At 44.3% G+C, this 20887-nt stretch overlaps 1 protein-coding gene and 1 long non-coding RNA gene across 4 annotated transcripts in view; one reads left to right on the top strand and one right to left on the bottom strand.

Moving 5' to 3' along the window:
* DTNB (dystrobrevin beta) overlaps positions 1 to 1712 on the bottom strand; it is a 326819-nt gene extending 325107 nt beyond the window's left edge. For all 3 annotated transcript variants that reach the window (XM_067550478.1, XM_067550479.1, XM_067550480.1), the window contains exon 1: positions 1511 to 1712. The gene's annotated coding sequence lies outside the window, so the exon portion shown is untranslated. The remainder of the gene's footprint in view (positions 1 to 1510) is intronic.
* Positions 1713 to 2364: 652 nt separating this feature from the next.
* Positions 2365 to 17001, top strand: LOC137154754 (uncharacterized). Its single transcript, XR_010920292.1, has 3 exons — positions 2365 to 2504; positions 11214 to 11266; positions 16931 to 17001. It is a non-coding gene; the product is annotated as an uncharacterized lncRNA (long non-coding RNA).
* The last annotated feature ends 3886 nt before the right edge of the window (positions 17002 to 20887 follow it).

The raw sequence follows: 20887 nt of genomic DNA, 5'->3' as shown, positions 1-20887 counted from the left end.
TCAATAATTTCATTAATATATCTGCTCAAACACATAGTCCTGTGTTCAATACCACAGGATAGTTAGAACAATCAAGATTACCTGCTTTACAATAAATTCTCTACAGAAAATTTTCACTTTTCTATCCTTAATTCCTTTTTGAACCTGTAAAGGCTACCTAGAAAAGAAAAAAAATGAGTTTGCCCTTTGTTCCTTTATGTTGTATAAATATGTCCTAAATATTTTTACCCGTTTCCTGACACTCCTAAGATGAAAAGCAATGTCAAATCTAGTTTTCACTTGAGGACGTAGAGATCTAAACTGGACTATGAGCTGTCTTAGCTTTTAACAGAAAGGGTGGAATCTTCAACACAATTTAATTTAAATACAGTCTTCGTAACCGTTACTTCCCTGCACAATCAGGTTTTAGCTGCACACTACCCAATATCAATCCCACTAGCAACCCACTTAAGTTGGGAAAAACAAAAAAGAGAAGACTTGTGTTTCTCAGAGGAAAAACCAAAAAAAGCACACTTTTTCCCCTTTGAAGATCAGCCTTTACCTATCACTAAGAATATAAATATTTCTGCCCTGAGCATGACAGGAGCCAGGGAGACAGGTGGGTGAGGTAACATCTTTTATTGGACCAACTTCTGTTAGTGAGAGAGAGAAGCTTTCAAGCCAGGAACTGAAGTCTGCAGCAATTTCACTGCCTTATGGTCAATACTGTTGAGATACAGAGTGGAAGAGAAGCAGCAGAAACCTCTAGTGAGCCAGGGCAGCTCGAGAGAGGAGCCAAATACACTCCCTACTAGAAAATCAACAAGGACAGTTAAAGAGAAGTGCATAGTGCACGCAGATCTATGCAACATCAGCCTCTCCCCCCACTGCGTGGGGGGCACTTTCAACGTGAAGGAAGCATCCAGCCCTTTCTCTCTCCAGGCCCATGCGCAACGTTAGAACAGCTGTTCCTCAGAACAAGACATTCGGGCCCAGTGCACACCAACCCTTATTGTCCCCAGAGAACTCAGGGGCCCACACAAGGCACCATCCTGGGACAGGGTCGGGAACTATGCGGCGTGCTCGGTGCAGGAGCTTTCCCGCTAGCCAGAACGGCGGCGGGGTCTACCCAGCGGTCGGGCAGCGATCACAGTTTCTGCCGCCGCTCCATCAGCGGAGATCGATGAGCAATATCGGCACCGGCAAGCACCGGAGTACCGCGGGGACCCGGCGAGTAGGAGACAACTCCTCGCCCCAGCCACTCTCGGCATCTTCCGCGGGCCGGCCAGGCCTGCCCACTAGCTCTCCCGGAAAGGGACTGGAGGAGCAGACTCCGTTACCTCAGTTGCACGATACCTCAGAGGAGGCGTCGGGCCCAACCAGCCCCGGCTCCGTCCACCTCCCACAGCCGCCGCCCCGGCTCCCCTCAGCCCCAGGGCAGCCCCCTCCCATCCCCAGCGCCCCTCAGACCTAGCCCCATCCCCCCAGCTCCTGCCCCAGCAACGCCTCATTCCGTCCCCGCCGCACTCACTTTTTTCCGGGTGGCTGCGACCAGAAGGTCGCCAGAGTCGCTACCCTGGAAAGAGGGGAAGGCAGCGAGGCCTCCGGCCGCCACCTGACTCCGGCTCCGCTACCTGCTCCGGATACCCGAACGCCTCAGCTTCTGTGTTCCGGACCCTCCCTCCCGGCCGGCCTCGCTAGGTCCAACTGCGACCAATCCGAGAAGGCCTAGACCGGAGTCCGGGTCGCGCGCGCTCACTCAAACCAATCCGACGTCGCCTCTGCCTGCTCTGTGCTCCCTCGCGCTCTCGGCGCTCTAGCCAATCCGCGGCCAACTCCGCTACCACCCTTCCCCCCCCCGCCTCCGCTACCTTGTCCGGCCAATTTGCGGAAGCTGATTTGTTGTTGTTGTTTTTCCCTCCAGGGGGAGCGAGCGCTTCAGCCAATCGGCAACCGGCTCTGTACGTCTCGCGCGCGCTCGCGACTCGCCATCGGATCCCCGGAGTCCGGAGCTCGCGCTCTCGCCAGCCATCCAATCGCGAGCGTGTGTCCTCTGGCGCTCGCGGCCCCAGTAACGGTCCCTCTGTCGCGTCGCGTCGCGTCGGTAGCTCAGAGCGCGCGCGCGCGCGCCGTCTCCTCATAGCACCGTCTCTGCGCCGGGAGGCTCCACACACGGGCTCGTCATTCAGTGAGCGGGAGCTGCTGCGAAGGTGGGAAGCTCTGGCAGGTCTGTGAGGGGAATTTCGCCCTCGCATCCTCTGAGTCCATGCGGCAAGGAGAACACACGGCGCCGGCCGCCATGAGACCCAGCCAGGGCAGAGCGGGGTCCTGAGACCTGCGGTGCCTCCCCTCCCCTTGTGGGCCCGCGGTCTGAGGGAGGAGGGGGGTCTTGGTGACACCCTGCCAAGCTCCTGGCATTTCCCACTCATGTGACTTGGGGCACGTCTCAGGATAATGCTGGTTTTCTCGCACTGCTAGCTCCTGGCTTTAGGGAAGAAGCTCAGCTTTCATTTAAAACACAAAAAGTAAGTTTCTCAGCCTCCTGGTTACTGAAAGCATATCTATCTGACCCTAGTCCACCCTAAGGGCTCAGAATCCAGCAGACTCGGCTATATATACAGCATGTGTGTGTGTTTTAAATCTCGTGATTAAGCCAGTCTCCTAATTTCTGAGCACTTAGGGGTTTCCAGTACTCTGGTCAGGGCTTGGAGGAGTCCTCCCTGAGTAAACCCCAAAGCTCCTACAGTCACATGGTCTCCCGCTAGGGCATGGCACAAGGAGAGTCTGAGAAAGAACGTTCCCAGGAAGCTGCAGCTTGAAGCCAAAGAGTAAATACAGGAACCCTGGGGCATAACAGTGAGTCATATTGAACCAGAGTTTCAGTAAACGTCGTAAATAAGTAGTTGTAGGGCCTTTTTACCTTGTTGGTATCTCCTCCATCACTGGTACATATGGACTAGAAACCATCTTTATCGTCAGCTCAGTGAAGCTAGCTGACTGTTCAGCATCACTGAGTATTACAGCAGAGCAATAGCTTTGCTATCGTTAATTGAGAGTCACTATTTAAAATGGCTCTTAGGGCTCTAAAATCCACATGGTGACTAAAAATATTTTGAAATTTGCTGTGCTTCAAAGATAGAGTTAATGGTCCAAATTTGGAAACATTTGAGCAAGGAGTTCCTAAAGAACAGGGCTCTGGATCCTCCTTCCCCTCAGCAAATCAACCATTTACAAAACCACCTGGTTCTTCTAATCTTTGTTTACCCATACTTGGGGTTCAAAGTATTGCTCCGCTCCCCTCCCAAACTCGTATCACCTTTTGAGATTTATTTCAGCTACAGGACAGCACACACTGCCCCTCTGTGGAAAAAATATTCAAAAAACTTAGAAGAATCATAGAATATTAGGGTTAAAAGGGACCTCAGCAGGTCATCTAATCCAATCGCCTGCTCAAAGCAGAACTAACCCCAACTAAATTATCCCGGCCAGGGCTTTATCAAGCCGGGCCTAGAGACCTCTAAGGATGGAAATTCCACCATCTCCCTAGGTAAAACATTCCAGTGCTTCATTAGCCTCCTGGTGAAAAAGATTTTCCTAATATCCAACCTAGGCCTCCCCCACTGCAACTTGAGACCATTGCTCCTTGTTCTGTCATCTGCCACCACTGAGAACAGCCTAGCTCCATCCTCCCTGCAACCCTCCTTCAAGTAGTTGAAGGTCACTATCAAATCCCCCCTCACTCTTCTCTTCTGCAGACTCCGCAAGCCCAGTTTCCTCAGCCTCTCCTCATAAGTCTTGTGCTCCAGCCCCCTAAGCATTTTTGTTGCCCTCCGCTGGACTCTCACCAATTTGTCCACATCCTTCCTGTAGCGGGGGGCCTAAAACTGGATACAATATTCCAAATGTGGCCTCACCAATGCTGAATAAAGGGGAATAATCTGGCAATGCTCCGAATGTAGCTCAATATGCCATTAGCCTTTTTGATAAAAAAGGCACACTGTTGACTCATATCCAGCTTCTTGTCCACTGTAGTCCCCACATCCTTTGCTGCAGAACTCCTGCCTAGCCAGTCAGTCCCCAGTCTGTAGCAGTGCATGGGATTCTTCCATCCTAAGTACAGGACTCTCTACTTGTCCTTGTTGAACCTCATCAGATTTCTTTCGGCTCAATCCTCCAATTTGTCTAGGTCACTCTGTATCCTATCCCTACCTTCCAGGGTATCTACCACTCCCCCCAGCTTAGTGTCATCCGCAAACTTGCTGAGGGTGCAATCCACCCAATCCTTCAGATCATTAATGAAGATGTTGAACAAAACCGGCTCCAGCACCAACCCCTGGGGCACTCCGCTTGTTACTGGCTGCCAACTAGACATTGAGCCATTGATCACTACCCGTTGGCCCGATGATCTAGCCAGCTTTCAATCCACCTTATAGTCCATTCATCCAACCAATACTTCTTTAACTTGATGGCAAGAATACCGTGGGAGGCCTATCAAAAGCTTTGCCAAAGTCAAGTTATATCACGTCCACTGCTTTCCCTACATCCACAGAGACAGTTATCTCATCCTAGAAGGCAATCAGGTTGGTCAGGCATGACTTGCTCTTGGTGAATCTAAGCTGACTGTTCCTGATCACATTCCTTTCTTCCAAGTACCTCAAAATGGATTCCTTGATGACTTCCTTCATGATTTTTCCAGGGACTGAGGTGAGGCTGACTGGTCTGTAATTCCCCAAATCATCCTACTTTCCTTTTTTGAAGGGTACTATATTTGCATTTTTCCAATCGTTCAGGACCTCCCCAAATCACCATGAGTTTTCAAAGATAAAGGCAGTGGCTCTTCAATCACATCAGCCAACTCCCTTAACACCCTCGGATGCATTGTATCCGACCCCATGGATTTGTGTATGTCCAGCTTTTCTAAATGGTCCTGAACCTGTCCTTTCACCACTGAGAGCTGTTCACCTTCTCCTCATTCTGTGCTGCCCAGTGTAGTAGTCTGGGAGCTGACCTTATCTGTGAAAAGAGAGGCAAGAAAAGAATTGAGGCCTTCAGTTTTTTCCATGCCATTTGTCACCAGGTTGCTTCCTCCATTCAATAAGGGTCACATACTTTCCCTGACCTCCTTCTTGTTAGTAACCTTCCCGTAGAAACCCTTTTTGTTACCCTTCACATCCCTTGCTAGCTGGAACGCCAGTTGCGCTTTGGCCTTCCTGATTTCATCCCTGCATGCTCAAGCAATATTTTTATACTCCTCCCTAATCATCTGTTCAAGCTTCCACTTCTCGTAAGCTTCCTTTTTGTGTTTAAGCTCAAAGAAGATTTATTTGTTAAGCCAAGCTGGTCGCCTGCTATATTTGCTATTCCTTCTGCACATCAGGATGGTTTGTTCCTGCTCCCTCAATAAGGTTTCTTTTCAACAAGAATACTACCTTTTCTATTCAATTCTATTATTAAGAATACTAACTTTTTTATTTGTCCAGTGAAAAAAGAGCTACACTCAAGAAGTCTAGAAGAAGGTAGCCAAACATCTAAGCTCTGCCTTCTTAAGAGGCCAGTTGGGGATCATACCCATACTAAGGGGAAGCAACTTAGCAGAGCATGCACAATCATTATGAATAACTGGACAATCTAATGTCTTATTTTTGTGTCTCAGGTGGATGAAAGTTGATTTGTACAAACATTTTAGAACTGTACCACTGATTTTTTTGTTTCCAATTTGACTCCAGCCTAAAACATATTACAACCAACACAATTTCCATTTTAGAATTAAAAACCATGCTGTCAACAAAGACTTAACACATATCACTTTGATATTTTTATAATAAAAGCAAGTAAAAGTTTATTTAACAAAGTATAGAGATTCAGTTCATATCAAGTAGAAATATTGGAAACAAAGGGTTACATATATAATAAAATCATAACACTCATTCTAGAGCCTAGACTTAATTAAAAAGCTATTCTCTTGTCTAATGACGTTTACCTCACCCAAAGTCTTTATAGCTTGGCTTGCTGTGACCCTCCATTTATAAGACATGCACACTGGCAGCTTGTTTCCTAGGTGAAGGATATCACGGGGTCCTTTTGCAATCCCAGATATATCAGAACAGTCCTTTGATCTTTATTCATAAACCGCACACCCTCCTGCTGCGTATTGTTACTTGTAGATTTCATAGTCTCATCAATTTCTCAGTCTTGATTAGCTGGTAACTCAGTATGCAAATACACTTACATTGTGAGACAGACACGAGGCATGACCTGTCTTTAACCCTCAAGGCTTTTAAAACATAATTTCTGTGGAGACAAAATCGCATAGTGGCGTCTGCAGCGCCATATGCACCGCCCCCCCCGCGGATAAAGAGGCAGCCTAGGGAGGGTTGACTCAGCAGCATGAGCCGCACATATCTGTCTCCTTATAAGGAAATGAAGCGACCTCAGCTGCTGGTGTGTGGTCAGCAACTGCCTGGGAAAATTGTAATCACCTGGTTGGCTGGTCCATACCTGCCCGGGAAATCAGGAGCACCTGTTTGGCTAAACTCCAAGCCATGACCTTAGAAGGTCATGCAGCAAATAGCAACCAATGGGGCTTAGCCTCTGCTGACCGCAGGAAACCGTAAAAGTTCAAACCCAGGTAGCAGAGGGCAGAGAGGAATTGAATCTACTTGGCACCCTGCATATCTCCTGGTCATGTCGGTTCGGCGGGCTGACGCATCTTCCCCAGCCCGCTTCGCTGTGAACTGATCACTCACAGCAGCTCTCTCCCATCTGCAGTATCTAAAGCAAACGGCAGCTGAATTTGGCCAACATGATATACCTGTATATAATGTTTGTGAGTATGGATTAACTGTTCTCTGTTGTGTTTGTCTTGTAACTTCTTTGGGGAACTCCAAAACCAGGCACCCTAGTGTCACACGCTGGCAGCCATGCGTTGATCCAGAGAGATCATGAAACGCTAAAGTCTTGGGTGGCGCATTTTGTCCTTTCGCGCACGGAGTTCGCCTGCCTTTTGCTATCACTGTTTGCTGTGCAATCGTTTGCTGTGGAACTATTTATTATAGAAATAGAACTGTTTATTATAAGGATAGAATTGTTTATTGTAAAATAAAGGGTTTATTGATTAAGCAAACCCCTAGAATCATCACTGTCTCGCCGACCCCCCGTATCCCAAACCGAACCTATCAGAGTTTTTCTCTCCGTTTCCACAATTTCCACTATAGATACATAATTTTAAAATATTGTTGTTACATACCTTTCACAATGATTATGATGACCACTGGCTATTGGCTCTCAGTAGAGACTTTACATGCCACCCTTTGGTGAACTATTATATAGATAACAGACCCAGAGGATCCCTGTAAACCCCTCTGCATCTTTCATGTCATCTGCCTGTTGGCACCAAGGGGTGCCTGGGTCACACCCTCTGAAGTCAGGATATGGTTTCATAAGCCATTGCAGAAGGGGGCATGCAGTGTTCCCTAGAATAACAGTGAGGACAGAGACTCCATTTACAATGTCACTTGTCAGGAATAAGGTCCTTGCTTATCCATGAAGTGATAGTTCTGATTTCTGAAAAAACCCTGGCATCATGCACCCTGCAAGTATATCCCACTTTGATGTCCATGAAACTGCCTCTATGGTCCGCCAAGGGCTATATATTAATGGGGTAGTACCATTTGTGGTTTATGGGCATATGAGTCCCATCGAAAGCCCCAGCACAGTTAGGAAGCCCATTCTCTCAAAGCCAGTAATTTTTTCAGGAACATTGTTTATGCCTTTGGGTGAACAACAGTCCTGATTGCTTCACAGACCTTCACAACCTCCACAGCTGATTTGCCAACACCAAAGTTGTTTGTCACAGACCTGTAGCAGTTTGGGGTAGCCAGCTTCCAGATGGCTATAGCAATGCACTTCCGGACTGGTATGGCTTCCCTCATGCACATATCCTGGTGCTAGAGGGCCAATACAAGCTGTTCATTCTGGTCCAGGAATGTCTAAAAGTTCTGGACCTACTGCTGATCATTTGATCCCACCAGTCTCTGCTTGTGGCCCTGCTTCAGAAGCGCTGATGTACTTATAGAGAATCTGCAGCAATGGCAGTAGGCATCAGCCAGGGTTGCAAATGATGTGTTTGTACCCCTCTCTGACATCTGCCTTCTGTAGGACAAATATTGCTGCCAGAATGTCCACCAGTGTCTCAGAGATGTTTTGCGTGAATTCAAAATAGCAGTGAAAATGCAAGCAGGAAAAGGTCTTCTAACAGTGCTGGATCTATGGCTAGATTCCAGCAGCAGGGAGCATTCAGACCTGAAATGGGTCAGCTGGATGCTATGGCAAGCAAGGGGCATTTCCAGTGAAATGCTGCAGGATGGACAAACAAGTTCTCCCACATTACACCTGAACCAAGCTTTAGAGCAGCTACAGCTAGCAGGGTGCTCAGAACCTTGGGATGCACCCACAGAAGCCACAGAATTTGATATGTCTGCGTACCACAGTATGGACGCCCCAGCATCAATATGAGGCATGCATAGCCATGTAGTATGGCTGCTCAAAAGTGAGCTTGGAAAGAATGGGTTTGCAAGAGTGGGTCATGTGTACCCAGGTTTACCAGGCAGTGTAGGCCTAAACTTGCAATGGGCTAACCAATTTCAGCTCATGTTGAAGTCAATGGATATTTGAGGGTGCTTTACACTCCACAGGCTGGGGCCTGTACAGCTGTTGCTTCAAGTTGTGTGCAAACTCAGGAATGTACTTCTACATTAATTCATAGATTTCACAGCCAGAAGGGACCACTGTTATTAGTTGATCTCCTGTTCTCAAGTTCTGGGTGTAATCTAGACCAGTGAGGGGTTGTCATCACCTGCTTTGTAACCCTAGGTGCCTTAAAATGTCCAGCTGCTGTAGCTCCCTTGTCTGGATGCTCTCAGACAGCATACAAGCATGCACCAAGTGTCTGAGTGACAAGCAGTTCTGGACCAGCAACTCTAACTCCAGCTGCCTGCTTGTTACACCACAGCCACACTCTGGCCTTCACCAGCCTTGGTTATATCTGGAAAGATGACCCCAACAGCCCCCAGTCCCAAATTTCCCAAAACTATGCATTCTGCATTGTCCAGCTCTTTCATGGACCATTCAGAGGAATAATAAGGTTTGTTTGCTTCTCTAAAGAGACAAAATGCACAATTTATCACTTTAACTGGAGTTAACAATCACTTTACTTCAAACACAGCATTGGGCTGGTTTAGATGAAAAGTAAAATAAGTTTATTATCAAAAGGAGATAGGGTTTTATGCGACTTCAAGTATAAAGGATAGAGTTAGAAATGAAATACAAGCAAATTGAAATGAAAAATACTTTCTAGAGACTAAGACTTAACAAAACTATGTCCTGGTTCAAAGTCATATTCTTGACAAACTATCTTCTGGCAAGATGGTGACTACCCTCTTGGAGAAGCTGGATGACTCTCTTATGGAGGAGAGTGCTTTGATCTTTGATGGTGCAGTTCTGACTGAAGTTTTTATCAGAGAAATGTAGGCATTCCAGGAGGAGTGCTGCTAGCTAAAAAACATAAAAGGAGTCTCCACATATACTCTTTCCTCTTGCTTAGATCAGCATCTTTAATGCTACTCTGCATTATTTTGTCCATTTGTGAACAAAGTGCAAAAAGAAAAGAAAGGCTTACGTTAATATTACCTCAGAACTGAAGCCAATCATATCTACAAGGTGTCACAAAGATGTTGGAAAAACAACAGCAAGCAAGCAAACAAAAAAGATGTAGTAGAAAGGTTCTAATATTCCTTAACTTTGTGTCCAATAGAAAATTCTTCTGCCTGTATATGATTTGTCCTCCATTTCCATTTCGCCCAATTCCAAATATCAGACACAGCTCAAATTTTTAATAAAGAATTTTAAGAGTGACAAAGTATACCACCCCTTTGATTTCAGGGGCTACTTAGACAGAATTGCCTAAGTTGAAACAAAGTGCACAACTTCCTTTTTACTGTCAGGTCTGTAGGAGTAGGGAACCAGATTGGGAAAGATTAAGTGGCTTTAGGATGGATACCTTTGAAAGTCATTACACTACAGGACCCAGCTGACATGCATAAAAGGAGAAGATAGTTTAGAATCTGGGGAATGCTTTTCTCAGTTTCAGTTATTAACTAGCTAACAACCTGAAGGGGATTTTGATTTAGGCCTGGTTTGCACCCCCAGAAAGAGGAGTTTGATTTCTAACTTTTTTTTTTTTTTTTAATTTCAGGTCTTCTAGAATAAAGAATTCATTTTTAGCTCCATGATTTATTGCCACTCCCACATGACATATTTAAAAAAAAACAATAGCCATTGGAAATAACATTCTCTACTACTGTTCCCTATATTTCAGTAGCTATTTCCTATTCTGAATACTCTTATATAGCACTGGGAGCCCTATATTATACAACCAAAATAATTTATAGTGAAAGCAAATGCACTGTAAACAAACTTATTTGATGGTCAATGGGAGTGCATTTCTTATACCCATTTCCCATAACATATCACTGTTACCCCCTTCATGCAGTCGTCTGGCCCTCTCCATGTTCTTGAATAGGATTTTGGAATAACCAAAGTGGCAGCAGCCTATAAAGAGATCATGTGAGACTCAGTGCATAACAACAGTTCACTTTGGGAGTTTAGTGTCATATCCACGGAGTTATTCAAGGCTTTCAGTGACTACATAGGAATATAAATTTCTCCTGGTATACCTGTAGTCAGTAAGAACATTATTCTCCCTGAATCCATTGCAATATCATAAGTAAAAGCTACAATGGATCTCAGGCAGGGCCCAATGTGTTCTGCAATTCCACAGTCCAGTATCTGCCACAATGTGTACCCCCTCCCACAGAATATTTTAAAGCCACTATTCTAGCCTTTATGGTTGTAGAGATTACACTCAGTTCATGTTTTCATGGTAACTGATGCACTAATACACAGTCAGCTCTGAGTCTGCCGCAGTCAACTCAACAGGATGGCAAAATGTCAACACAGGATGACAATGATGGGCACCATATACAAATGTAGATACGTAGTGTCACAACGACTGGGCTAGTTGCATCTCTGCCTTTTTTCTAATCTCTAATTGTACCCCTCTAGGTGTGGGGACTCATGCCTTTTCCTCTCTCAGGACAGAATCCCACAATGCTCCCACTCTTGGACTGGGTCCCAGTTTACATTACCCTATGTATTGACCATTCTTATCCCAACAGGTCTGACTGGGTTCTGTATCTGCTGTTCTTCCATTCGAGAGGTGAAACCAGTGGTAAGTACAATGACCAGACAGCCTTCCTAAATCAAAATATTGTTTAATCTTAACAATGGGAACAAAGCATAATATAAGAGAAAAGAATTTTAAAAGCATCACGCATATCTTACTTAAAGGCTTGCCATGCTTTGGCAGAGACCCTGGACACTCCTAGACACCCAACCTCTGGAGTCTGTGGTAGGCCACTCACCACTGGAGTGCCCCCTTGCATCTGGGCATAGTATCATGGTCATCGTGTCATTGAGTTCAGTCCTCGTGTGGGAGGCTCAACAGTTGAGTCAGATACAGCCTTACTTCTCTTGGGATATGCAAAGAGCCCAGCAGTGGACAGTTCTTGGATCAGTCAAGGAGGTCTTCATGCCTCCCTGAATCTCTGTTTTGAGGTCTCTATTTCCGTGGTTTCAGAGCCTTTTTTCCAAGAAGGTTCTCTTATGCCAGCGTAGTGTTTTAGAGGTACTGAGGTAGATTCAGTGTTGCAATACCTAATTTCTAGATGCCCTGCTACCTATTGGAATACTGAGTTAGGTGCCCAGGCTCACTATACAATGCATGGGGTGAGTTAGGCACCTAAGGGTATGCCTACACTGCAATTAAAAACCCTCACCTGGCCTGTGCCAGCTGACTCAGGCTCATGGGGCTTGGGCTAAGGGTCTGTTTAATTCTGGTGGAGATGTTTAGGCTCAAGCCAGAGCCCAGTCTCTAGGATCCTGAGAGGTGGGAGGGTCCCAGAGCTACCCAAACATTTACACTGCAGTTAAACAGCCCCTTAGCCTTAATCAGCTGGCACGGGCCAGTCATGTGTGTCTAATCGCAGCGTAGAAGAGGAAGGGATCAAGGACACAATCCTGCAGAGTGTTGGGAGAAGATGCATCTGCCAAAGGAGACAAGGATGGGGAAGTGTAAGCTCTGGGTCTAGTCCCCTATACTGCCCCTCTCCTCTTTGTAAATAGTTAAAGTGACCTCATAGAATAAAAGACCGTAGAGAATCTACCCTGCTGACAGGAACCTGTCAATCAAGGTAGCCGAGGTCAATAGCTTAAGTTAATTAGCATAATATACCCGGAAGGGATTTGCATGTATATAGTTATGAGCCAATCACAAGAGACCTCACTCTCTAAAGTGTCGTGTGCAACATCTAGCGTGTCGTGCTCAGAAGTTGAGTGACGTGTGCAAACAGCAGGTAGCAGCGGGAAAACCCAGATACCTGATTGGTCCTTAGGGACGCCAGAAAATCTATATAAGATCTAAACAACTGACAGTTGGGGCTGTCTGACCGTACAGTGTATGCGCGTGGAAGGGTAGAGAACGAATTGATTGTAGGAAGGGTAGGCTCGGCGTGGACGAGGACGAGAAGCAGACGAGATTAAGGACGAGAAGTAGACAACGGCGCCAGGAGGCGAAGAAAGATAGTGAGGACTGTGTAACATCAAAAGACACTTGGGAGCCCTGGGGACATATATTTGGGACCTTGGGTTAACCCCTGATTGATTTGTGATCCTGTTCAATCCCCATAATAAATTGTTTGTTTTGTTTTCGAAGAACATCATGTTTGAATATTTTTCCAATTACCCGAAAGGGACACCATATTGCATGGTGAGAGAAGTACCTGCCTCTAGACTGGGAGTTTCCCTTTTTAGAGTTAACAAGGAAGGACACGGAAGGAACAGTCTGAAAAGTAAAAGGACAATGAGTCAAACCACTCAGTTACCGAATCTCAGGAAGGCGAAATTCAGTCAAGATGATAATATGGTCAAACTATGTCACAAACAGCAAACAGATCAAAGAAAGTGAGGATGGAGAAGAGATCCTTGGAGTTCGCTAGGAAGAGGTCACTAATAAATTTGTGAGTGCAGTCACTGAGGATGGGGAACCAAAGTCAGACTGCAAAAGTGTTGAGGGAAGAGTTAGAAGTCATGAAGTCAAAATGATGGGAGCAGACTGCTTCTATGTGGAATTTGGATGTTAATGTGAAGTTAGAGATGGGAATTTCTGGAAAGGCATGAAGGTTGAAGGAAAGTGTGGTTAATATAGGGAATAAAATGGCATATTCGAAGGCAGCGGGAAAAGAATTAGAGAGAGAAGGGGGCAAGTGATGATGGAGGCTGTAAGGGAGGTCAGGAGGCTGGATGAGATTAGGGTCTTGGTGTTAGAGGTGGAGAGTGAGGGACAGACAAAGCCTATGACGAGGGAAAGAAAGGGAGACTGTGGTAGGGAGAATTGTTACCCTTAAGAATTTAAGGAGGCCAACCCCCAGAAACTACTGGTATGGTAATTCGCTCTATTGAAATTTCCAGGGAGACAATCCTCCCTTGAAAGGACACGGATACAGCCCTCTGATCAAGATAGAGCACATAAGCTGTGATAATTAAAAAATGGATACCAAGTTTATTTAGAAGTGAATGATTACATTAAGTAGAAAAAGAGAGAAATTAAGCATGACGTTACCATATAATAATATATATATATTTATCATACTACAACTATTAGAAGATATACGGTACAGAAAAATAGTACTTAGACTACTATAACATATACGGTATAAGAGACTAAGCTTAAGTCTTCATTAATTAATTACACTATTAATTTAATAATAATATAGTTAACATTCTATCATAAACATCTATACTAAAACATCTATCATCCAGCAAGCATGGATCAGGTGCTTTGCTGGATGGGTAGAGCGGGAGAATTTCACTCAGACCACAAGCATCCAACTTTATTGACATGCAAACTCAGGTGGTCTTTACCTACACAACCTTTAAAGCATCCCTCTGTTAGTCAGGGAAGGTCCTTCTGGTCTGTCCAAGAACTGCTAAGAGAGCTACCTCAGGCTCAGACACAGAGCAGGGACTCAGTTAGCCCGGTTGCCTGCAAGCCCAGGGGCACTTGTCCGGTTTCCTAGTAGACGGATTACCCTGGCTTGGACACAGAGTGGGGACTCAGCCCGGTTGTCCAAAGCCTAAGGGCGCACCTTTGCTTCAGTGATGCTCACCACTGTTTAGGTTGGTCTTGACATGCAGCTCCTTCCTTCTTTGGTTCTCTCGATTAGCCTTCCTTCTTCTCTCTTCCTTTTCTCTGGTGGTCTTGCTCTCGCTCCAGGTGATTTCAGCACTCTACAAAGCTTAGCCTGCTGACAATTGGCTATATATAGCAGTCAGAACGTCAAAATGGGTATGGGAGAGGGTGACGTTAGGAGGGAGTTCATCCAAAATCACCCAAGCTCAGCCAATCAGCTTGAAGGCCACATAATATGCTAACTAAGAAGTACCTGCTATGTTAATCAGATTCTGATGTAAAAAGGCTCTAAGCCAATCAATAGTTAATATGCTAATTAACCTCGCCTCCTATGCTAATTAGAAGGGCATGGTTACCTTAGGAGTGAAAGCATCAAGATGGATAAGGGAGGGGCTAGGAGTGAGGAGGGAGTTAGGAGCGAACAGAGAAGGAAACCATTTTCTAATTGCCAATGCCAGATTCACTCGCTACTTTTATTCTAAAGATCCTTTTCCTAAAACTCACCAATATTTTAAATACCACAGAATGTCCAAATACTGATACCACTCTTTATCTATCCAATTAATTACTGTTATTTTTGTTAAATTTTAAACCCCTGCTGAGGCTTTTCTGCAACCCCTTGTACCTGACTATTCTGTCTAGCAGATTCAAATAGTTTGAAACAAAAATCTCTGGCTACAGGATGGGAGCACACAGAACCCTTGGTCGGGAGGGAGATTAGGGGGACCCTAGTGTGAGGAGATTTGGGAGAAGAGGGGAATGGGGATGCACACAGAGTCCTGCCAAGGGGGGAGATTGGGGAGAGGGGACGTGGGAATCAAGGTGCACACAGAGCAGCTGGCATGGGAGGCAGAAAGAGGGGGACCATGATATGGGAAGAATGGGGGCACACAAAACCCTTGGCAGGGGAGAGATGGCAGGAGAGGGGTGAGTTGCAGGGAGTCCCTGAAATAGAGGGGGATGGTAGGGTGGCACATAGGGAGCTTGTGGGGTGGAATACAAAAATGCAAGTTGCCCCTGCTATGTGCAAAAAGGTATGAAATGTTCAACTTCCTAGTCCTGTAGAGAGCAGAGGCTTCTTTTGATTCCCAGGCAGATGCCCTATGGAGTGTAATCCTGTAGAGAGTACATAGGCCACTACAAAAGACACTGGGTCAAAGGGAAGGGACGTGACTTATATGCTGAACTTGTGGTGTTTTGAAGATGTAAAAGTGAATCCCTCAAGTAAAAGGACTAGGATGGAGGGTATTCTTTGATGCACAGGCTTGTGAGATAGCCCATCATCTTACAGGAGGATAAACTGTAGGATGGGGGAAGGTAGGAGGGGGTAGGAATGGCAGGAATAGGAGATTAAGAGTGTTGCCAACTCTCACAATTGTATTACAAGTCTTGTGAAGTTTCTATTCTGTATATGTTCTTATATCATGCTTATCCTCATAGTATCAGAGCACCTTCCAGTTGTGCATTAAGCAACATGATTAACATCTGTCACACATTTCTTCTCTCATCCTCTCCCCAGGAGTAGAGGCATACAAATTGGGTTTTTAAAATTTGTTTTATATAATATATATATTATATATGCTTATGTTCAAGAAGGTAATATCAAAGAAACGTGTTTTGCACGTAGCCTTGCCACACTTACTAAACGGAAGATTTAACATGAGAAGCAGTGACTCTGAAAAAGATTTGGGGTTCAAGATAGATCATCAGCTGACCATGGGTTGCTTGGCTTGCAGGTACTTGAATTTTTCTTTGTTTGATGTTGAGTCTTTGTTATTTTGACAAGATAGAAACTTCTGCTTGAGGATCTTTTTAATGTCATCATCATTTACATCAAACCATTCTTGGTGCTATCTTTGATTTTTTTATTTTTGCCTATAGTTTCTCCTGAGACTTGAAGGGTCTGATTTGAATATATTCCACTTTTCAAGTGCATTATAGGTGGTGACATAATACTATCAACTTTTCTGTGCGCAATTTTGGTTTAATCTGTTCAGCATTATTTCACTGAAGGACAACAACATGTAAACTGAAAATGGCTGTAATCATCCTGGAGTTGGTCCAGCAGTTTGCTCTTTGTATTGGTCTGGTGATCTTGATGTCCCTGATGTCTCTTTGTCGTATAATGAGAGTCAATGAGGTGCCAGTGTTTTGATCTTGGAAAAATGCACCAAGTTTTATGTTTGTTGGCATGCCTTAAGATTGTGTGGGTAATAATGAGCAGGAGGAGACAATAGATGCTTATTTTTCTGACTCCCACTGTTGTTTATTACAGCACTCCAAGCTTCACTGGCTTTTCCAGCTTTGGCATTAAAGGTTCCCAGAAGTATGAGTTTATTTTCCCTGGGTATAGATTTGATCATGTCATCCAAATCAGAATAGAACTGTTTTTATTTCTTCTGTATAGATGGGCCAGTAATGCCGTCAAAGAATTAACTTAGGTTGATTTGGCATGATTTGTTCTTGACAAATTCAAGTTGGCTGTTCCTTATAACCCTATCATCCTCTAGGTGCTTACAAATTGATGGTTTAATAATTTGTTCCAGTATTTTTTCAAGTATCAAAGTTAGGCTCACTGGTCTATAATTCTCCAGGTCCTTTTTGTTCCCCTTTTTAAAGACAGGTATTATGTTTGCTCTTTTCCAGCCCTCTGGGACCTCACCCGTTCTCCATGAGCTCTCAAAGATAATCACTAATGGTTTCAAGATTGCTTCAGCTAGCTCCTAAGGTCAGTTTCATCAGATTCTACCAACTTGAATACATCTGACTTATTTACATATTCTTTAAAGTGTTCTTTCCCTATATTGGTTCTCAAGGAGCAACCAGAATGTTCTGTGAATGTTTACTGAAAATAGGTGTTCGTATATTCTTAGTGTTGGTTTGTGGCTTACATATTGGGATGCAACATGGTCTGAGAGAATAAGCACAGTTTTGGGCGTCAGGAAGCACTGAGTTTCAATTCTGATGTGTGGCCTTGGGCAAGTCACTTCTACCCATCTCTAAAAAGGGGGATATAATTATAACTGGTTAGAAAATGAAATGAAATTTTAATTAAAATTTATCAAGCTTCTATCTTTTTTGATGTTCAAAATTTCAATGAAAATTTAGTCCATGTCAGATTTAGAAAGTTTTCCAATCTACTCTACAGCTGGTTGAAAAGCATGATAACATTTTTTGCAAAAAAAATTTTTTTTCCTCTTTTTCACTAAAATTTAGAATTTCATTGAAATTGTGAATTTCAAAGTGTTTTGTTCAACTCCAGTCAATATACTTATTATTTAGTCACGCCATTAGAAGAATCCTTATAATCCCAATGATCTTAAATTTTTGTAACAGATTCATTTTACCATAGCATGATGGAAGAGAACAGGAGATACAGTGAGTAGAGGGGTACAGATTCTTACTTCATCCTTCTACATAAAGGCTTTGTGATCTAAGTAGCTGTACAGAAATATTGTATCATATAAATCACATGGAGATATACATGCTATAATCAGTTTGGTGTAATTTTTAGGGAGGTGCATGATCTGAGGAAGTTTGTAAAGGAACAGTTCTTGCATGTATACAGATATATGGTTCTTTGGCATTCATCTGTATAAAACGTGCTCTAAAGTGTAAGACATTAATATTACTAAAATAAAGAATGCACTATTAACCTGTGTGTATGTATATATCAGACAAAATCAGATCTGGTACTCCCATAGATAGGCTTTATTCCTCCTGTTCATGCTTTGTCTGCAGCTGCCATCTCCAAAACAGGTGACAATTATATCTATTATTCTTTTTCCTAAGTAAATTTAGGGCCACAGCTAGTGACAACCAGTGACTTAGCAGCCATTATTTGTTTTTATGCTATAAATATATCACAAACTGGTAAGGACTGTCCTCTTCAGCTTTATAAATGTTCCCAGTTGCCAGCCAACAGGATAACAATGATTAAAGCAGGAGCTGAGCGCAAGGGGAGATGCTGAACCTTGTGTATTACTCTCTTTGTTCTCTATCTATGTGACAGGATAATTACCTTGCCTTAGCTTGCAGTCTGCTCCCCATCTATATTTAGACATTTATTGCAGCACTCTCCTTTCACTTATAAGATCTTTTATTCCAAGCTGGCAAGGAACAAAACAAAAACAAAGCAGATGATGGCAAAATTCAGGAAGACTCTATTAAAGTACAGATAAAATGTGGAGTTTAATAAGATGTCCTTTATACAGCTCTCCCCCACAGCACAGCACGTATCCTTACTATAAAGACTAGTGTGGAGAGGTGATTGAAAACAGACTCAGGGAGACATGGAGGGCTGATAAGAATAAGCACTTCCTGGTTGTGTGCAGTATAGAAACAGTTGAATTTGAGATGGGTTTTCAACCACCTCTCCAAACTTATAATGTTGTAAGCCACGCTGATTGATTGCATCAATAACTTGAAAGTTCATTATACAATAAGAGGAGGGGACCCTAGCTGGCAAAAGATGTCCTCCATGTCACCCATGAAGAGACAACAGAGCCTCAGCGAACTGGCAGCTGGGAAAAGGGCCTCTGGAAAACTGTACCTTCACTCATAGTGGGGAGCAGATGTGGAGACAGAATTCCCTGCAATCTCCATTGGGAGCAGCTGCAGAAAAACTAGGGATTCCTATCTCCACCTCTTTCTCAAAGGGGGGGACAACCAAAACAGAGGAAGTGGGGGCGGGGACAGAAGGAAATATTCTCTTAATGTAGTACTTAATGGCTACTTGCTAGACGCTGATTGCTCCAATCAAGAAGATACCCACAGTTGGACCTAATTACAGTGCAGTTAAATTTAACTATATGACAAGTGAAAGAGCTAAGTGTATTGAAGCATTTCAAGATGTTGACTCCATTTTATTGTAACTTTATTTTTGTCTACATGGGGGGCATGAGCCACATGAAATTCATATAATTGGATTCCTCTTGCTGAGACCAGTGCCTACTACCCAAACCAAGGTCTAAACTGTAAATATGAGAAAAGTTGTTAGACCCTCGATTTTGGAACTACAGTGTGAAGGGACAGCACTGACAATCCATGGCACAAACTCAAAAGGGAGAAGTTCCCTGGTGTGGTAACCAGGATAACTGGAGTTCTAGTGTCACCTCTTGCACTGATTAGTGTGAATGATTCTGTGTTATTCACAGCCCTTATCATAGTGCACATACCCCTGCCTTAGGAGGCAGGCAAATATAATTTCGCCCTTTTACAGATGAGATAACTGAGGATCTGAGAGATTACACAAGCACACTTCTGACAGACATGAAAATAGAGCTCAGGTCTCGGACATGGTAGATCCAACTTTCAGCCATTTAGCCACACTGCCTCTTAGGAAGAGTGTCAAGTATGTGCGCTTGGTGATGTAATCTGTGCAAAGGGCTACTCCTGCACACCCATCTCTACAAAGCATTGAGACACTGATGACTTGTCTAGCAAACATTTGCACATCATGGAATTTCTGTATAGTGAATGAGGTAGCGGACTGGAGGAAAACAGTGAAGGCATAGTTTGGGACCTATGGGGACTAAATTATAACCTTGGTTTTGCCACAGACTTCCTGAGGGATGTTGGGTAAGTCACAAACTGGAATTCTGAGGGATACTACTCTTGGACTTGGTATCTGTGCCTCAGTTCCCCATAGGTAAAACACTCACAGTAATGTTGTTTAAATGAGTTCAGTTACATTTATAGGGTGCAAAAAAAAATGGAGATGTGCAGGAAGAGGTGGGGGCACTGGAGGGAGCCTGAAGCTTTCCCAGGTGTAGGGGAGCACATAGAGGATCCTGTAATGATAGGAAGGTTGGAGCTGTTCCAAGGCTGGGCATAAGTGGATGGGGCCCCGAATCTCTATTGCACATTGGGCGAGGGAAGAGAACAGAGAAACTCTAAGGCAGTGGTAAAAGTGGGAGGGGAGCAAAGGGCTGCTCTTCTGATGTCTATGTAGAGGACCCCAAGTGAACTTTAGGAGGCTCATTGGTCCTCATTGTAAGCCTCAGTGGATCACTGGGGGCAATTCCAATCCCTGAAGCTCTAAGTTTATTTGGGGGTGAGGGTTAAGGAGGTTGATGGATGAGGTAAGGATAATGATAAGGATGTCAGTGGAAGTCCTGCCTTAACCAGAAGCCCTGCCTTACCTCAATGTCACAGGAAGTGATGATGTAACCATAAATGATGTTATGACCTCAACCTTTGCCCTTCCTGAGACCTGGCCTAGTCCTTTCAATCCCTGACCCCCCACCTGGAAGGCCCACCTTACCTTGGGAGGGAAACCAATAGGTCTTAGCATATGACCTAGAAACCAGAGTGATAAGTAATCCCACCTCTAGAAATCATAAAGAAACACAGATAAATACATGAAAAACCTAGACTGTAAAAACAGACTGAGCAAGAGGTGTTTAAAAATATGTGCAAAGAGAATTGTTAAAAGAAAAATGGGTGTTCTTCAAGGAGTGTCCCTGTGGGTGCTCCACTTCAGGTGATGAGGCGTCCCTGTGCCTATGATCGGAGAATTTCAGCAGCAGTGCCCATCCGGATCACACATGGGCTGTCCCCGTTTCACACTGTTGTCGGCACCTCATCAAGAGTGTGCGACCT

The sequence above is a fragment of the Emydura macquarii genome, unplaced genomic scaffold, assembly GCF_026122565.2.
Source record: "Emydura macquarii macquarii isolate MOO-44397 ecotype Brisbane River unplaced genomic scaffold, CSIRO-AGI_Emac_v2 contig_1300, whole genome shotgun sequence".
In the NCBI taxonomy this organism is placed as follows: Eukaryota; Metazoa; Chordata; order Testudines; family Chelidae; genus Emydura; species Emydura macquarii.
Note: the sequence above shows the minus strand (reverse complement) of the source record. Positions and strands in the feature narration are given on the sequence as shown.